The sequence below is a fragment of the Palaemon carinicauda genome, unplaced genomic scaffold (assembly GCF_036898095.1).
Source record: "Palaemon carinicauda isolate YSFRI2023 unplaced genomic scaffold, ASM3689809v2 scaffold111, whole genome shotgun sequence".
In the NCBI taxonomy this organism is placed as follows: domain Eukaryota; kingdom Metazoa; phylum Arthropoda; class Malacostraca; order Decapoda; family Palaemonidae; genus Palaemon; species Palaemon carinicauda.
In genome coordinates, this window is record NW_027168605.1 from 134,855 (window position 1) to 154,456 (window position 19,602).

At 44.8% G+C, this 19,602-nt stretch overlaps 1 protein-coding gene across 3 annotated transcripts in view; it reads right to left on the reverse strand.

Annotated features, from left to right (window-relative positions):
* LOC137635289 (uveal autoantigen with coiled-coil domains and ankyrin repeats-like) overlaps positions 1 to 19,602 on the reverse strand; it is a 38,120-nt gene that overhangs the window by 17,809 nt on the left and 709 nt on the right. The gene's annotated exons all lie outside the window — the stretch shown is intronic.

Below are 19,602 nucleotides of genomic sequence, written 5' to 3' on the forward strand. Positions count from 1 at the left end.
TCGCCAATGGGTGGAAGGTAGGCCCCACCCAGTCGCCAGTGGGTGAAAGGTAGGCCCCACCTAGTCGCCAGTGGGTGGAAGGTAGGCCCCACCCAGTTGCCAGTGGGTGGAAGGTAGGCCCCACCCAGTTGCCAGTGGGTGGAAGGTAGGCCCCACTCAGTCGCCAGTGGGTGGAAGGTAGGCCCCACCCAGTTGCCAGTGGGTGGAAAGTAGGCCTAACTCAGTCGCCAATGGGTGGAAGGTAGGCCCCACCCAGTCGCCAGTGGGTGAAAGGTAGGCCCCACCTAGTCGCCAGTGGGTGGAAGGTAGGCCCCACCCAGTTGCCAGTGGGTGGAAGGTAGGCCCCACCCAGTTGCCAGTGGGTGGAAGGTAGGCCCCACTCAGTCGCCAGTGGGTGGAAGGTAGGCCCCACCCAGTTGCCAGTGGGTGGAAGGTAGGCCACACCCAGTCGCCAGTGGGTGGAAGGTAGGCCCCACCCAGTCGCCAGTGGGTGGAAGGTAGGCCCCACCCTGTCGCTATTAGGTGGAGGGTAGGCCCCACCCTGTTGCCAGTGGGTGGAAGGTAGGCCCCACTCAGTCGCCAGTGGGTGGAAGGTAGGCCCCACCCAGTTGCCAGTGGGTGGAAGGTAGGCCCCACTCAGTCGCCAGTGGGTGGAAGGTAGGCCCCACCCAGTTGCCAATGGGTGGAAGGTAGGCCACACCCAGTCGCCAGTGGGTGGAAGGTAGGCCCCACCCAGTTGCCAGTGGGTGGAAGGTAGGTCCACTCAGTCGCCAGTAGGTGGAAGGTAGGCCTCACCCATAGTTGTGACTGGCTAGATTCTGGATATCGGATATGATCTCTGGCTCAAAGGGGAATAACTTGTGATATACAAAATTTCATGCGATATTCCCATTTTCAATGTCAAGGCTAAGGCTCCGAGCAGTATTGAGAGTCAAAACCCCATTTGACGCCCATGTCCAGGACTCATGCAAGGTCGACTTGTGAGACATTAGGACCTGATATCCCAAAAATGGCTTGAGTTCTTGGAGAAGAAGATTGACCAAAGCTCCTTGTGAGCCCCGGCTACAAGTGTTTCTCATTATTTCTATTAATATTATTATATGCTAAGCTACAACTCTAGCTGGAAAAGCATGATGCTATAAGTCCAAGGTAAACATAATCCAGTGAGGGAAGGAAACAAGGACATAAACAAACTACAAGATACAAATAAACAATTAAAATAAAACATTCCATTTCATCAAATTAGATCCTTTACATATAAACTATAAAAACTTAAAAAACACACAAGAAGGAACAGAAATTAAATAAAACAGCATGCATGATTGTACCCCCAAGCAAGAGAACTCTAAATTAAGACAGTGGAAGGCAATGGTACTGAGGCTATGGCACTACCCAAGACTAAAGAACAATTATTTGATTATGGAATGTTCTTCCCCAAGAAGAGCTGCTTACCATAGCTAGAGAGTCTCTTCTACCCTTACCAAGAGGAAGGTTACCACTGAACAATTACTTAGCAGCACTATACTTAACCCCTTTTTGGTAACCGAAAAGCTGAACTAGTTAGTTAAGCCTCAGGAGAGTAGGTATGAGGTAGAGTTTCTCAGTACAGTACTCTACTTACTATCAAACACATCAGCCAAAAGGGTAGCCTTTTATCTTGTATAGTGAGTGACATTGCCATTTGATTTACGTAAAGAAGGAACTGTTAACCCTTTTACCCCCAGGCTATTTGGAAATTTCCAACCCTTAACCCCCAGGGGGTTATTTTTTTCCCAGCACATTTTGCAGTATATTTTTTTTAAATTGCTCTAACAGCCTTAATTTTTGTCATAGAGAGGTCAGGTTGGTCTCATTCTCTTGGAAAATGCCTGAATTTTCTCAAAAAATTATCAAAAATAGGAAAAAAAAATTTTATAGAATTTTTTTGCAAGGACGTACCGGTACGTCCATGGGGGTAAAGGGATGGCTTTTGTGAAACGTACCAGTACGTCCTTTGGGGGTAAAAGGGTTAAGTCAACAATAAAGAGTGCAGATTTAACGGTAGCCCACCTTTTATGTTCCTGGGTTGTAGCTTCTGGCTCGTACCAGATAGGGTTTTTTTATGATCAAATTGTATTCCTTTTTAATGGAAGCATAGACTCTGAGCATCTGTTCTTAGCTTATTATCATTATCCAAATTCAAATCTGATCTGTTACCTTTCCAAAGATGATAAGCCTCCTGTTTCTCCAAAAACCTGAAGACTTATCTTTTTAGAAAGTGCTATAATAGTGACCTGAAAACTATTAAGCCTGAATACAAATGCTAGCGAAATAACTGATAACGATACAGAGCAAAATATTAACTGGAGAGAAATTATTTTTTCACACACCAGGGCCAGCCTGAACAGACCTTTAGTGTTTGGTGGAGGGCGAGAAATAAACCCCTAAAAGTAAAAGTAAGTAAGTAGTATACTTAGATCCAAGCGATTGTCATTCAGAGGCATATTCCAAAATTTTCAAGACATGGATATAGGACAAAATGATCTGAAAACACATTTATTTAAAATGAAAAGGGAAAAAAATAAAAACATTTAGAGAAGGCTGAAAATAAACCGGGAGCTCAATGGCTTGTAGGAACAAATCAGAAAAAATTCTCAACATAACCTACTCTAACCTATTAAATAACCTTCATATAAGACGAGGTACAAAATTTGAGCAAATTTTTATGAATTTACCTCTTATCGGTAGTATAAGACGACTGCTCAATCGTAAAACCATCTGGGTTACTGGGTATAGCCTAGGCTAGCTTTTGCAACACCAGATAGCTTATGTATCCTTATAAATTAAAAATGTTATTTTTATTAATAAAATAAATTTTTGAATATACTTACCCGATAATCATGTAGCTGTCAACTCCGTTGCCCGACAGAATTCTATGGAGGGATACGCCAGCTATCACAATACTAGAAGGGGGTGTATTTACCAGCGCCACCTGTGGCCAGGTACTCAAGTACTTCTTGTTGACACCTCCTCAATTATTCCTCGGTCCACTGGTTCTCTATGGGGAGGAAGGGAGGGTCGATTAAATCATGATTATCGGGTAAGTATATTCAAAAATTTATTTTATTAATAAAAATAACATTTTTCAATATTAAACTTACCCGATAATCATGTAGCTGATTCACACCCAGGGGGGTGGGTGAAAACCAGTGTACAAGATTAAAGGATAGCTAAGTATCCCATATTTCATATAATCAGTTATCCACAATAACAATGAAATAATAAGTACCTGGTAAGGAAGACGACTTGAACCGTTACTCTGCCTTTAATAAGATCGTCTTCCTTACTGAGCGCAGCGTTCCTCTTGGGAGGCTGAATCAACTCAAAGGTGCTAAAGTATACAGGGCTGCAACCCATACTAAAGGACCTCATCACAACCTTTAACCTTGGCGCTTCTCAAGAAAGAATTGACCACCCGCCAAATCAACAAGGATGTGGAAGGCTTCTTAGCCGACCGTACAACCCATAAAAAGTATTCAAGAGAAAGGTTAAAAAGTTATGGGATTATGGGAATGTAGTGGCTGAGCCCTCGCCTACTACTGCATTCGTTGCTACGAATGGACCCAGGGTGTAGCAGTACTCGTAAAGAGACTGGACATCTTTGAGATAGAATGATGCGAACACTGACTTGTTTCTCCAATAGGTTGCATCCATAACACTCTGCAGAGAACGGTTCTGTTTGAAGGCCACTGAAGTAGCCACAGCTCTCACTTCATGTGTCCTTACCTTCAGCAAAGCAAGGTCTTCTTCCTTCAGATGAGAATTTGCTTCTCTAATCAGAAGCCTGATGTAGTAAGAAACTGAGTTCTTAGACATTGGTAGAGAAGGCTTCTTGATAGCACACCATAAGGCTTCTGATTGTCCTCGTAAAGGTTTTGACCTTCTTAGATAGTACTTAAGAGCTCTAACTGGGCAAAGTACTCTCTCCAGTTCGTTCCCCACCATGTTGGACAGGCTTGGGATCTCGAACGACTTAGGCCAAGGACGGGAAGGAAGCTCGTTTTTAGCCAAAAAACCGAGCTGCAAGGAACATGTAGCCGTTTCAGATGTGAAACCTATGTTCCTGCTGAAGGCGTGGATCTCACTTACTCTTTTACCTGTTGCTAAGCACACGAGGAAAAGAGTTTTTAATGTGAGGTCCTTAAAAGAGGCTGATTGGAGCGGTTCAAATCCTGATGACATTAGGAACCTTAGGACCACGTCTAGATTCCAGCCTGGAGTGGACAACCGACGTTCCTTTGAGGTCTCAAAAGACCTAAGGAGGTCCTGTAGATCTTTGTTGGAGGAAAGATCCAAGCCTCTGTGGCGAAAAACCGCTGCCAACAAACTTCTGTAACCCTTGATCGTAGGAGCTGATAGGGATCTTACGTTCCTTAGATGTAACAGGAAGTCAGCAATCTGGGTTACATTGGTACTGGTTGAGGAAAAACTGCATTGGCCTTGCACCAGCTTCGGAAGACTTCCCATTAAGACTGAAAGACTCTGAGAGTGGATGTCGTCCTTGCTCTGGCAATCGCTCTGGCTGCCTCCTTCGAAAAGCCTCTAGCTCTTGAGAGTCTTTCGATAGTCTGAAGGCAGTCAGACGAAGAGCGTGGAGGTTGGGTGTACCTTCTTTACGTGAGGTTGACGCAGAAGGTCCACTCTAGGAGGAAGAGTCCTGGGAACGTCGACCAGCCATTGCAGTACCTCAGTGAACCATTCTCTCGCGGGCCAGAGGGGAGCAACCAACGTCAGCCGTGTCCCTTTGTGAGAGGCGAACTTCTGAAGTACCCTGTTGACAATCTTGAACGGCGGGAATGCATACAGGTTGAGATGGGACCAATCCAGCAGAAAGGCATCCACGCGAACTGCTGCTGGGTCTGGAATCGGAGAACAAAACAAGAGGAGCCTCTTGGTCATCGAGGTAGCGAATAGATCTATGGTTGGCTGACCCCAGAGGGCCCAAAGTCTGCTGCAAACATTCTTGTGAAGGGTCCACTCTGTGGGGAAGACCTGACCCTTCCGGCTGAGGCGATCTGCCATGACATTCATATCGCCCTGAATGAGCCTCGTTACCAGCGTGAGCATTCGATCTTTTGACCAAATGAGGAGGTCCCTTGCGATCTCGAACAACTTCCTCGAATGAGTCCCTCCCTGCTTGGAGATGTAAGCCAAGGCTGTGGTGTAGTCGGAGTTCACCTCCACCACCTTGTTAAGCTGGAGGGACTTGAAGTTTATCAAGGCCAAATGAACTGCCAACAACTCCTTGCAATAGATGTGAAGTGTCCTTTGCTCCTGATTCCATGTTCCCGAGCATTCCTGTCCGTCCAGTGTCGCACCCCAGTCCGTGTCCGATGCGTCCGAGAAGAGACGGTGGTCGGAGGTCTGAACAGCCAAAGGTAGACCTTCCTTGAGAAGAATGCTGTTCTTCCACCACGTTAGAGTAGACCTCATCTCTTCGGAAACAGGAACTGAGCCCGTCTCTAGCGTCATGTCCTTTATCCAGTGAGCAGCTAGATGATACTGAAGGGGGCGGAGGTGGAGTCTCCCTAACTCGATGAACAGGGCCAGCGATGAAAGTGTCCCTGTTAGACTCATCCACTGCCTGACTAAGCATCGGTTCCTTCTCAGCATGCTCTGGATGCATTCTAGGGCTTGGAAGATCCTTGGGGCCGACGGACAAGTCCGAAAAGCTCGACTCTGAAGATCCATACCCAAGGAGACAATGGTCTGGGATGGAACGAGCTGAGACTCCTCAAAATTGACCAGGAGGCCCAGTTCCTTGGTCAGATCCAGGTCCATTTGAAAATCTCCAGACAGCGACGACTTGAGGGAGCTCTTAAAAGCCAGTCGTCTGACGGAGCCGGACACAAGATCATGATACAGTGAACCCTCGCTACTTCGCGGTTCGACCATCGCGGATTCACCACTTCGCGGATTTTTTTCATAACCCATGTCTATACATATATTGCGGATTTTCCGGAAATATCGAAAATACCGCGATGTGACCGATGGTGCGAGATTGGAGAAAGTAAGGAAAATTGAATCATGATTGATTTTCAATATAAATGAAACTTTGAGGAGCAACAAAGATATCATTTGTTAGAGAGATAGAGAGAGGTAAGGAATGGGAGGTAGTGAAAAGTAGCCCACAGAGAGAGAGAGAGAGAGAGAGAGAGAGAGAGAGAGAGAGAGAGAGAGAGAGAGAGAGATAGAGGGGGGTTTAAATGTAATAAACAAAAAAATTTGATAGGTTATAACACATTGGTGCTTATGTAATATCAACTGTATACTGTAGACGGTTTGAATAAGTTAAGAAATGGTATAAATGATACTTTGTTAGTGTATTCATACACACTCAAGAGCGGCAGCTAGATGACAGCTGATCTAATCACAGCCAAAAGTAAAAAAAAAAAAAAAGTCAACAATATTCGATTTTTAAAACACACCCGAAATTTAAAAACAAAAGTACACGCTTTCTTAATGTGCAATTAACTATTTAAAGAGTGGCAATTTTCTAGAATAAAATATTTCCCAAAAAATAGTGGTTTGCTGATGAAATCGGATGCCCTATTTTTGGCTATGATTGAAATGGATGTAGACTCGGCCTAATTATTTCATTTCGTATTTAATTGACACTAAGAAAACTAATTTTAGTTTCTTCATCTAAATGTAAGTATTGTATAACACGAAGAGAGAGAGAGAGAGAGAGAGAGAGAGAGAGAGAGAGAGAGAGAGAGAGAGAGAGAGAGAGAGAGAGAGAGAGAGAGAGAGAGAGAGAGAGAGAATGAATCAGCTGTTGTAATCAAACGGCGTGTTTTTGTTTCGTGAGAATTTCATCGCCACGACTTTAACAACAACATACTGTACTGAACTTTACAGTATTATACAGACTACTGTAATATGATAAAGTAAAATATTTGTAATCTATTTTATATGAAATGGGGCTATTTTTGTTTTGTTTAAAATTTACATTTACGTATGTAAAACAACTCTCTCTCTCTCTCTCTCTCTCTCTCTCTCTCTCTCTCTCTCTCTCTCTCAGATTGTTTTCCTGCTTTGCTACGTATGTATGATTTTATATAGATACGGTAAATAATATTTGTAATAACATATTTTATAAAAGCTTTTACTGTAATATCATTATTTATCACTTTCATCATGCGGGTTAAATTCCTTAGTTTGTTTACTGAGCGTACTTTATGACGCCGTCGTTTCAGGCGGCGTCATAAAGAAAAAAATTTCATTTGGAAGTCCTAAGAAAAATTAAGTAATACATTAGTAATAACCAAATCAACATACTGTACTGAATAATCAATATAATTGATGCAAAAACTAACCTATAAACAGATGTGTAAATGCGTTTGTTTCTTCATTAGGATCAGAAATAAACGTAAACAAAACATTGGTTGCCATTTTTTATCGTGCTTTTTGGCGTGTTTAGGAAACGCATGATATAAAGTCGCCTTTAATATTTGTGCCTGTTTTAGTTTAGGGTACTGTATTACATGCATTAAGTGTTCTGTACATTAAAGGGTAGTTTGTTAACAGTACTACATACAAGGGAAGGTTTTAAAAGTCTGAATATACATGTTAAATAAATAGGTAAATATGGTGTTACTACTTCGCGGATTTTCACCTATCGCGGCCGCGTCTGGAACCTATCTACCGCGATAAACGAGGGTTCACTGTACTGCTGCACAGTCTGTAAACTGTCAATCATGGGCAAGCGAGGAAGTACAGTGACAACCCGAATCTGTCTAGACTGTCTGGGTCGTACAGACAACTCCTTAACGGGTTGCTGAGGTTGCCGCACTGCGTCACAACAAGTCCCTTCTGTTGGTTGTTGAACGTCTTCCCCGTGACACATTGACTCCGTAAACAAAAAATCCTCTAACAAGGACTAAGCTTGGACTGCATGTCATGCAACACAGCTCAAGGTCTATGGGAGCAGGTGTGGTAACAGACGGGATTAGCGGCTGAAGTGTAACCATTACCTTCCCTGTAAGCATGTTATGCTTAAATAAAAGTCCATAAGAGGTTATGCAGCTAAAGGCTCCCTCCAAATGACAGAGTCCTCAAGGGAATATCAGAAGGAGGGAGAAAAGAACTTTCTCATCTACAGGGACCTTATCCTAGAAAAGCTAAGTTCTCTGAGTGAGAGTTCACTGGTGCAAAGCAGCAGACTAGAAGGCAACGTTATGAAACTGCTTGACAGTCTAGTGAGTTGGCAACAACCCAAGATGTGCTGAGAAGCATGCGGTAAGGTATGCAGAGCATGATGTATGCAGAGTATGCTGTATGCAGAGCATGCTGTATGTAGAGCATGTTGAATGCAGAGCATGCTGAAAGCAGAGCATGCTGAATGCAGAGCATGTTGTATGCAGAGCATGCTGAATGCAGAGCATGCTGAATGCTGAGCATGTAGTAAGCAGAGCCTGCTGTAAGCAGAGCCTGCTGAAAGGAAAGCAGAGCGTGTGCATGGCGTTTAACATTTCTCAGAAATTCCATGACCAGTGCTAGAGTGCTTTATGCATGCTTGCATGGGGTTTAAACCATGGTATGCTGAACAGCAGAGTCAGAACGAGCTGGAACAACAACAGAGGTTTCCTCAACTTGATGGAAAACCTGAGGTTCAGACTGCATAGGCTGAACAACAGACGGAGCAGAAGGCAGGTGCAAGGGTGAAGGAGGTTGACTCCTAGCAAGAGTTGCACCCAAGGATTGCACCAGCTGAGCGGAGGACGGAGGCGGAGAAGTCCGTTCCTGTTCCTGAGAGATGAGTGGAGCATGAGAAGGTTGAGGCTGCGCAGAACAAGGTAAAGTTCTAGCAAGCTGAGGCTCCTGAGGCGCAAGTGCATGGTGTAGATGAGCTTGCCTAGATGAGGGTTGAACTCGGTGCAGCGCTGGTTGAGCAGACAGACTCACGGAGGGGAGAGGTTGTTGTACCCCAACCGAGAGTTGCACCACTGGTGGAGCAGCAAGGGGAGGAGGAGGAAGAGTGTAACTCTCCTGATCCCAAAGCAAGGGTTGCCTTAAAGAAGGCTGAGGCTGAACAACACTGTGAACAGCAAACTCCGAAAGTGGTTCAACATCGTACGCCTGGCAGATGGTGCTGCGACCAGGCGGAGCAGGTGCAGGCTGGGCGAGCACAGGCGGAGCAGGTGCAGGCTGGGCGAGCACAGGTGCAGCGAGAACAGGTGGAGGGAGTGCAGGAGGTGCAACACTCTCAGCCCGACACTCACGCATCAAGTCCGAAAGCTGTGCTTGCATGGACTGTAGTAGAGTCCACAACATCATACGCCTGGCAGATGGTACTGTGAACAGGCGGAGCGAGTGTAGGAGGAGGGAGTGTAGGCGGAGGCGGAGGAGCAACACTCTCAGCCCGACACTCACTCATCAAGTCCGAAAGCTGTGCTTGCATGGACTGTAGTAGAGTTCACAACATCGTACGCCTGGCAGATGGTGCTGCGACCAGGCGGAGCAGGTGCAGGCTGGGCGAGCACAGGCGGAGCAGGTGCAGGCTGGGCGAGCACAGGTGCAGCGAGAACAGGTGGAGGGAGTGCAGGCGGTGCAACACTCTCAGCCCGTCACTCACGCATCAAGACCGAAAGTTGTGACTGTATGGACTGCAGTAGAGTTAACTTGGGGTCGGCAGACACTAAGTTCTGCTGAGGTAAAGCCTTAACAGCAGAGATCTGTTGTGGCAGAACCTTACTCCTCTTAGTCGGAGTGTAATCAACTGATGACTGAGGAGAGTCAGAGCTAACCCAATGACTGCATTCGGGTTGTGAACTTTAACTTCGTACGTCTGGCATAGGTCTGGACTTAACGTTTAAGAAGTCTTGAGACCTGAGACCAGCGTTACTCTGCCTTTATTTTCTCCCCTAATCTCTTCTGCAGACGAGCAAAATAAGGGCTCAATCGTCTGCGGGTGGGAGTGACGGTCTCGGTAAGACACGCCCACAACCACCGAGAATACTTCTGTGCGCCGATCAAGGCCTGCTGAACCCTTATGCCCTTCGACATTGCTTCTCCCCTGGGCTTGGGAGCTTGCAAGAGGTCCCGGACTGGGAGGACGACTGGCGCGCACAAAAGTACCCTCACGCACTAATCACTTATCACTTTGATTTCTGTTTGCACTTATTTCACTGAACTCGAAACTTTAAGTGGTTTGTACCTGAAATACGCAATTCTATCCTTTCTCAAAGTTAGTAATTGCGACAACAGAATTACAATGTAACAGAAAAATCTAATGAAAGATAATTCAGTGGTTGGAAAGAGACTAAACACTAGATTACTCTAGAAACGTTTAGTTTCTTCCCCTAAAGAGACTAGGGAGAAGAGCAAAAAACGATAACGACGTTACTCGTACGCCTGGCAGGCTTGAATGAAACGTTTATCCTATTTCTCCCTCCGTCTCTATCTCTCTCTCTCTCTCTCTCTCTTGACTTAGAACCTGAGAGAAGAGCCCAATCATATACAGTATATCGTTAAAACATATTATTGTTAAAGGAAAAAAACTGAAAAGTTCCTTTATTAGGATCAAAACCATTAAGTTAAGAAAGAATGAACAAAACGCTAGACACGGTTACTCTTACTGCAACGTGAAACCGTGAACATTCTTTCTCTATCGTAACGATAGAGTGCAAGTTGAACGCTCTGAACGTCAACAACTGCAGAGACAAAACAAAACGTTAGTTCAACTTTGAAAACAGTACGAGACTATCAAAGAAATTCTTTCAAAAACATTAAAATAGCATAATATGTTAACAGGTAAAACCGAAATGACGGGCTCAAAGTTAATTAACTTCGGTAAAAGACCGTCTACTATTAGGAAGGTCGAATATAAACAAATATAAAAATTAATTTTAATGAGTTTATAATAAAAGGAAGTTAATCGAGGAGGCCTATAAGAGGCGGAGAGATATAAAATAAATCTATAACTTTTGTTAAGCAAATTTAAGAAAGAGAGTCTATACTCTCTTAGACACCAACACTTCCGTCTAAGGGAAGGGTCGGCCATTGAAAGGTGAACGAGAGTTCATACTCTCTCGTCACCAAAATTAATCAAATTAATTCCAAAAGCTAACTAAGCTAATATAGAAGTTTCCAGTAAAGCGACAGCCGAAATCAAAGAGAAATACTTCACCAAAGTCGTGAAAATACTCCAAGAACATAAGCGTATCCCAGAATGTCTTGCCGGAAGCACGACAGAGGAATAATTGAGGAGGTGTCAACAAGAAGTACTTGAGTACCTGGCCACAGGTGGCGCTGGTAAATACACCCCCTTCTAGTATTGTGATAGCTGGCGTATCCCTCCATAGAATTCTGTCGGGCAACGGAGTTGACAGCTACATGATTATCGGGTAAGTTTAATATTGAAAAATAAATGAGTTAACAAAACAAATCCTTTATTGTTTTCCTAAAACACATGTCACCTAGCCAGGCTAGCCGCTTTGTTTTGTCTACGCTCATCAGCTGTTCACGGAGTCACGTACGAAATTCCCATTCCTCCTCTTTCTTCTTCTTCTTCTTTTATGTTCTTTGATGTTCTCTGCGAGTTTGTTATAAAAGCATACAATAATGTAAAGGTGGAAAGTGTCATAAAATAATTTTAAAAATACGCGATCTCAAATGCCATGGATGGCAGTGAAGACGATTTATTGTACGAATGCGACGACGAAGCCAAAGTTGACTCACTGGAACCGGACTGGAATCCTTACGATGATGGCGTATATGATAAATCTTGTGATATGTTCGAACAACTTTTCGAAACAGACAATGATAGATTTATACATGTCGCAGGTTTGATGTTTAATATTGATTGGAAATAAAGTTTTACAAATTTTTAGGTTTTAAATGCAATATTGTAATGTACCACAATTTTTATTGAGAAATAAAGATTGTACCGTTTGTAATCCAAAATTGTTTTTTACAGCTAAAAATGTTATTTTCCTTAGTAAAATAAATTTTTGAATATACTTACCCGATGATCATATAGCTGCATCCCTGCTGCCCGACAGAAAAAATCTACGGGCGGAATACGCCAGCGATCGCTATACAGGTGGGGGTGTACATCAACAGCGCCATCTGTCAAGTAGGTACTCAAGTACTCGATGTCAACAAAGAACCAATTTTCTCCTCTGTCCCACTGGTTCTCTATTGGGGAGGAAGGGTGGGTCCTTTAATTTATGATCATCGGGTAAGTATATTCAAAAATTTATTTTACTAAGGAAAATAACATTTTCCAATATCAAACTTACCCGATGATCATATAGCTGATTCACACCCAGGGGGGTGGGTAGAGACCAGCATTACAAGTTGACATTATGAGCTAAGTATTCCGTATTTCATTTTAGCAGTTATTCAAAATAACAAGCATAAAATAAATAAGAACCTGGTCAGGAAGACGACTTGAACAATTACTCTGCCTTTTTAAGTACGTCTTCCTTACTGAGCCTCGCGATCCTCATAGGATGCTGAGCGACTCCTAGGAGCTGAAGTATGAAGGGTTGCAACCCATACTAAAGGTCCTCATCAAAACCTCTAATCTAGGCGCTTCTCAAGAAATGATTTTGACCACCCGCCAAATCAAGTAGGATGCGAAAGGCTTCTTAGCCTTCCGGACAACCCAAAAATATTTCAAGAGAAAGATTAAAAAGGTTCTGGAATTAGGGAATTGTAGTGGTGGAGCCCCCACCACTACTGCACTCGTTGCTACGAATGGTCCCAGAGTGTAGCAGTTCTCGTAAAGAGACTGGACATTCTTAAGATAAAAGACGCGAACACTGATTTGCTTTTCCAATAGGTTGCGTCGAATATATTTTGCAGAGATCTATTTTGTTTAAAGGCCACGTTAGTTGTGACAGCTCTAACTTCGTGTGTCCTTACCTTCAGCAAAGCTTGGTCTTCCTCATTCAGAAGGGAATGAGCTTCTCGTATTAACAGTCTGATAAAATATGATAAAGAATTCTCTGACATAGGCAAAGATGGATTCTTAACTGAACACCATAAAGCTTCAGACGGGCCTCGTAAAGGTTTTAAAATAGAACTTAAGAGCTCTTACAGGATATAATACTCTTTCTAGTTCATTTCCAACCATACGATAAGTTTGGAATATCAAACGATATTGGTCAAGGCCGAGAAGGCAGCTCGTGTTTGGCTAGAAAACCAAGATGTAGAACATGTAGCCGTTTCGGATGAGAATCCGATGTTCTTGCTGAAGGCATGAATCTCACTGACTCTTTTAGCTGTGGTTAAGCATATCAGGAAAAGAGTCTTAAAGGTGAGATCTTTCAGGGAGGCTGATTGAAGTGGTTCGAACCTGTCTGACATAAGGAATCTTAGAACCACGTCTAAATTCCAACCAGGTGTAACCAAACGACGCTCCTTCGTGGTCTCAAAAGACTTAAGGAGGTCCTGTAGATCTTTATTGTTGGAAAGATCTAAGCCTCTGTGACGGAAGACTGATGCCAACATGCTTCTGTAACCCTTGATAGTGGGAGCTGAAAGAGATCGCTCTTTCCTCAGATATAAGAGGAAGTCAGCTATTTGAGTTACAGAGGTACTGGTCGAGGATACGGATACTGACTTGCACCAGTTTCGGAAGATTTCCCACTTCGATTGGTAGACTCTAAGGGTGGATGTTCTCCTTGCTCTAGCAATCGCTCTGGTTGCCTCCTTCGAAAAAATCTAGTTCTCGAGAGTCTTTCGATATTCTGAAGGCAGTCAGACGAAGAGCGTGGAGGCCTTGGAGTACCTTCTTACGCGTGGCAGACGTAGCAGGTCCACCCTTAGGGGAAGTGTTCTGGGAACGTCTACTAGCCATCGAAGTGCCTCGGTAAGTTATTCTCTCGCGGGCCAGAGGGAAGCAACTAGCGTCAACTTTGTCCCTTCGTGAGAGGCGAACTTCTGCAGTACCTTGTTGACAATCTAGAACGGAGGGAATGCATATAGATCTAGATGAGACCAATCTAGTAGAAAGGCATCTATAAGAACTACTGCTGGGTCCGGGATAGGTGAGCAAAGTATTGAGAGCCTCTTGGACATCGAGGTTGCGAAGAGATCTATGGTTGGCTGGCCCCAGGTGACCCAAAGTCTCTTGCATAGCCTACATCCTTGTGGAGGGTCCAATATGTTGGAATTATTGTCCCTTCCTACTGAGACAATCTGCTAAGACATTCAAGTTGCCTTGGATGAAACTCGTTACTAGTGAAAAGTCTAGACCTGTTGAACAGGAGAGGAGGTCACTTGCGAACTCGTACCATGTCAGAGAGTAGGTCCCTCCTTGCTAGGAGATGTACATCAAAGCAGGGAGTTGACCGTGTTCACCTCCACCACTTTGCCTTGAAGGAGAGACCTGAAGCTTTTCCAGGTCAGACGTACTGCCAGAAGCTTCTTGCAGTTGAAATGCATTGTCCTTTGACTCGAGTTCCATAATCCCGAGCATTCCCTACCGCCTAAGGTCGCACCCCAGCCTACGTCCGATGCGTCTGAGAAGAGAACGTGGTTGGGAGTCTGAACAGTCAGGGGAAGACCCTTTCAAAGGTTGATAAAGTCCTTTCATCAAGTCAGACCAGACTTATCTTTCCAGAAACCGGGATCGAGACCGCTTCTAGCGTCTTGTCCTTTTCCAGTGAAGAGCTAGATGATACCGAAGAGGACGGAGGTGTAGTCTTCCAAGTGACACCAATTGAACCACGGATGACAGTGTCCTAACCAGACTCATCCACAGCCTGACAGGGCCGTGTTCCTTCTTCAGCATCTTCTGGATGGATAGCAGGGCTGGGGGTTGATCGTCTTGTTCAGCCATGTCCCCATCAGAGGGTTCCTCATCCGAAACTGATGAGGAAACGGCAACGGAGTGGGCAACGTCTGACTCGCTGAATCCGGTCGCACTGGTGGATGCGTGACGGAGCCGGACACAAGATCATGGTACTGCTGCACAGTCTGTGAACTGTCAACCATGGGGACGCGAGGAAGTACAGCGACAACCCGAAACTGTCTAGACTGTCTGGGTTGTGCAGACAACCCCCTACCGGGTTGCTGAGGTTGCCGCACTGCGTCACAACAAGTCACCTCTGCTGGTTGTTGAACGTCTTCCTAGTGACACACTAAACGTCCACAACCACCTCCGAGAGTCGCTTAACGTCAACGTGCGACTGGCAACCCACACTGGGTCGCACCGGTGGAGGAACCATCTCAACTGGCGGACGTGAGTAGGATACCTCAGCGTCAACAGGGCGTACAACCAACCGGTAGGAAGGTTGTTGGCTAGAAGGTTCTTCTCCGTAAAAAATCCTCTAACAAGGACTAAGCTTGGACTGCATGTCTTGCAACAAAGCCCATTAGGGTCTATGGGAGCAGGTGTGGCAACAGACGGGATTAGCGACTGAAGCGGAACCATTTACCATCCCTGGAAGCATGTTATGCTTTAATTAAAGTCCATAGGAGGCTAAGCAGCTTAAGGCTCCTCTCCAAATGACAGAGTCCTCAAGGGAATATCAGAAGGAGGGAGAACAGCACTTTCTCATCTACAGGAACCATGTCCGAGAAAAGCTAGGTTATCTCAGTGAGGGTTTCACTGGTGCATAAGCAGCAGACCAGAAGGCAACGTTATGTAACTGCTTGACAGTCTGTGAACTGTCAAAAACTGAACTGCCAACCACAACAGGTGCGTGAGGACATACAGCACTGGTGCATAGTAGCAGACCAGAAGGCAACGTCATGTAACTGCTTGACAGTCTGTGAGCTGGCAACAACCAAAGCTGTGTGGGGAAGCCTCAACTCCTGACTGACTAGACTGCTGCGGGCGAGTGGCGGTAACCACAGTGGGTTGCGGAGACTGACACACCGTGTCAAAACACGGCAGCTTGTGGTAGCTCACGCACGGCAACGGAGTGCTCCGTGTGCCTGTGTGAGTCAGCATGCGTCTGGCAGGGTCGACTGCGCATGGGTGGAGGAGCTCTCACAACAAGAGTGTGGGAGCAGGCAGCCATACTGGGCGCACAACCGTGGCAAGCTGTAGGCCAACGGGTGCATCGTCAACCTTCTCCGCAGTCGGAGTGTGGGAGCAGGCAACAACCAAAGCGGAGTGGTGGTGCGTGGTGGGGACTGCCGTGGGTTGCGGAAACTAACGCATCGCGTCAAAACACGGCAGCTTGACTCCACCTTCCCACTGCTGATGCGGTAGCTCACGCATGTTAACGGAGGGAGCCGCACGTCGGCTAACGTTAACATGCGTCTGGCAGGGTCGATCGCGCATCGGAGGTGGAGCTCTCCGCAGCCGGAGTGTGGGAGCAGGCAGCCTCAGCGTGAGCTGGGCGCACAACCGTGGCAGGTTGTAGGCTAACGAGAGCAGTGTAAACCTTCTCCGCACGAAACTCCTGCATAACCGCAGCTAACTGAGTCTGCATAGACTGCAGTAAAGACCACTAGGGTCTACAAAAGACGGCAACAAACGGAGCTACTGTCCGTTGTGACAGAGGGTCTAAAACAGCTGGTGCGGCAACAGACGGAGTTACTGCCTGTTGCGGTACCACCTTGCCTCTCTTGGGAGGTGTGCAGTCGTCGGATGACTGCAGCGAGTCCGAACTGACCCAGTGGCTACACCTAGGCCGTTGGACTTGCGCGGAAGGGACCGACTTGCACTTAAAAAGCTGCAAGATCTGGTCCATGGTTTCTACGAGAAACCTCTTCCGCAGACGAGGAATAAATGGGCTCTCTCGTCTTTGTGTGGGTGGGGCGATCACGTCGGCAACGTGTGTAGATACACCCGAAACCACGGAGGGAAACGTCTGTTCGTCGATCAAGGCCTGTGGAACCCATAAGTCGTTCGACATTACTTCTCCCCTGGGCTTGGGAGCTTGTAAGAGGTCCCGGACTAGGTGAACAACTGGCACGAACAGACGAACCCTCGAACGCAACACTGTAACACTTTGCGCATATCACTTTATCACTTTTGATTTTCTGTTTGCACTTATTTCACTGAAATCGAAACTTTAACTGATTTCTACCTGAAACACGCAATCCTATCCTTCATTAAAAGGTAGTAATTGCGAAGACAGCTTACAATGCAACAGAAAAACATAATTAAAGATAAAGAATTCAGTGGCTGGAAAAGAGACTAAACACTAGATCAAATAAACTACGTTTAAAATCTCTCACCGCATAAAGCCTGGGAACAAGAATAAAACTCTAGAAACGTTTTACCTTCTTCCCCTACAGCGACTAGGGAGAAGAGTAAAAAACGAGAACAACGTTACCCGCTTGAACGAAACGTTTATTCTCCTCTCTCTCCTTCCGTCTCTATCTCTCTCTCTCTTCTCTCTTGACTTAGAACCTGAGAGAAGAGCCCAATTATATATCGTTAAAACATATTATTTGCTAAAGGAAAAAACTGAAAGGTTTCCAAAATAAAAAGTTCCTTTATTTAGAATTTAAACCATTTAAGCTAAGAAAGAATGAACGAAACGCTAGAATCGGTTTACTCTTACTGCAACGTGAAACCGTGAAATACTCTCTCTCTATCGTAACGATAGAGCGCAAGTTGAACGTTCTGAACGTCAACAACTGCGGAGACTAAACTAAACGTTAGTTCATCTTTGAAAACAGTACGAGACTATCAAAGAAATTCTTTCATAAAACATTAGAATTAAAAAAGTATTAAATTCTTAAAAGGTAAAAACGATATGACGGGCTCAATGTTAATTAACTTCGGTTCCAAGTAAGGACCGCCTACTATTAGGAAAGGTCGCATATAAACAAACATAAAAATTAATTTTTATAAGTTTATAATAAATGGAAAGTTAATCGAAGAGGCCTATAAAGGCGGAGAGATATAAAATAAATAGATCTATAACTTGTTAAGCAAAATTACCAAAAACCTAAACACACTTCCGTCTAAGGGAAGGGTCGGCCATTTAAAAGTGAAAGAGAGTCCATACTCTCTTCGTCACCATAATTAAATCTATCCAAAACGAGTTCAAGTTTTGAAATGAAGATAAAACCCCTGCATAGCGAAAGCTCAAAACTGGAATAGTGTACTTCACCAAATCGTTGTGAAAACAAATCCAGTTAGGGACGGCGTATTTAGTAGGTCTTGCCTGTGGCACGACAGAGGGAAAATTGGTTCTTTGTTGACATCGAGTACATGAGTACCTACTTGACAGATGGCGCTGTTGATGTACACCCCCACCTGTATAGCGATCGCTGGCGTATTCCGCCCGTAGATTTTTTCTGTCGGGCAGCAGGGATGCAGCTATATGATCATCGGGTAAGTTTGATATTGAAAAACTAAATTACAAAAGTGTAACAAACACTAGAACACCGTTTAACCTACCATAGGAGCTGTATTTTCACCTACTTACCTACCATGGAGGGGAGACCTTACTTGGTGAAGGTAACACCAAGTCATAATATTTCCTACAGCGTAAAACTAGCTACATACAGTAACATCATATTTCAGACAAAGATAAACAACATTTTCCTCATAAAAGAAATTGATTTGACTAGCAATAAGAAAATTTACACCTGTCCCAACCAACTACATACACCCACTCCACTCTTCTGACAAACGGTACATTTTGCGCTAAACGTGATAGCTGTTGCACAAGTATTTTCAGGTAACTTTAAATATGTAATTAAGTACTTGTCGTGTAAGCAAGTAATATAAACTGTCCGTTAAACTTGAAAAATATGTATTTCGGACAATTAAAATAACAGAAAATATTTGGGAGCCTTTGTATAACGACAGGCAGGAACATGCGCATAGAACACCATCTAATCTAACCTACAAGCTGTGTCCCTACCTACTTACCTAAAGCCCCTTCCACACAAGGGGCAAATGCTGGGTGGGCACTCTGATTTGCTCGCAATTCTCTCGCTTTGAAACAGGGTTACCAGATCAAACAGACCAAGGCAGTTATAAGCACAGGCAGGTGAACGCGTGACTTGGGCCACATGCCGAGCAGAGGACACAGGGAAGAGCGCAGCCAGCATTGGGCTAGGCAGCGTCCTCCCTGGCCAAGTGTTCAACCAGTGCCTCAAAAATGGGCACTAGCACTTTGATGGTTTGCCCACTGTTTTCTCGTCTATGACGTCATGTACTGTACACTCGTGATCATCCCCCACACAACAAAATTGGTAACAGTGTCTGCCCATCATTCATTTGCCCCTCGTGTAGACGGGGGTTAATGGGGAAGATAATTCCCCCTGCGACAATCCTTGAACTGCCCTGACCTTAACGATAGGGTTGAAAATAGGGGAGCTATTGGGCATGGCCGTCATAATACATAACCCCCAAATATTGAACTACATTAATGTATAACTTCCGATAAACAAATGAATATTGTACTATACTATACTAGCATGGGTAGGTCCCTTTGACTACCCTAAGTAGGTTGATTTATTGGTTTAGTTTTCTAGCACCCTAAACCCCTTAGAGAACCTACTCTGTTAATCATAATTAGGGGTGTGCGTACGATAGCGGCCAGGCGCACGCTCGACGACGGCCGACTAAGAATAGGGCCGTATAAAGAGGGTCGCAGGGGGATAGCCCCATTTAGATTAGTAGGGATTGTA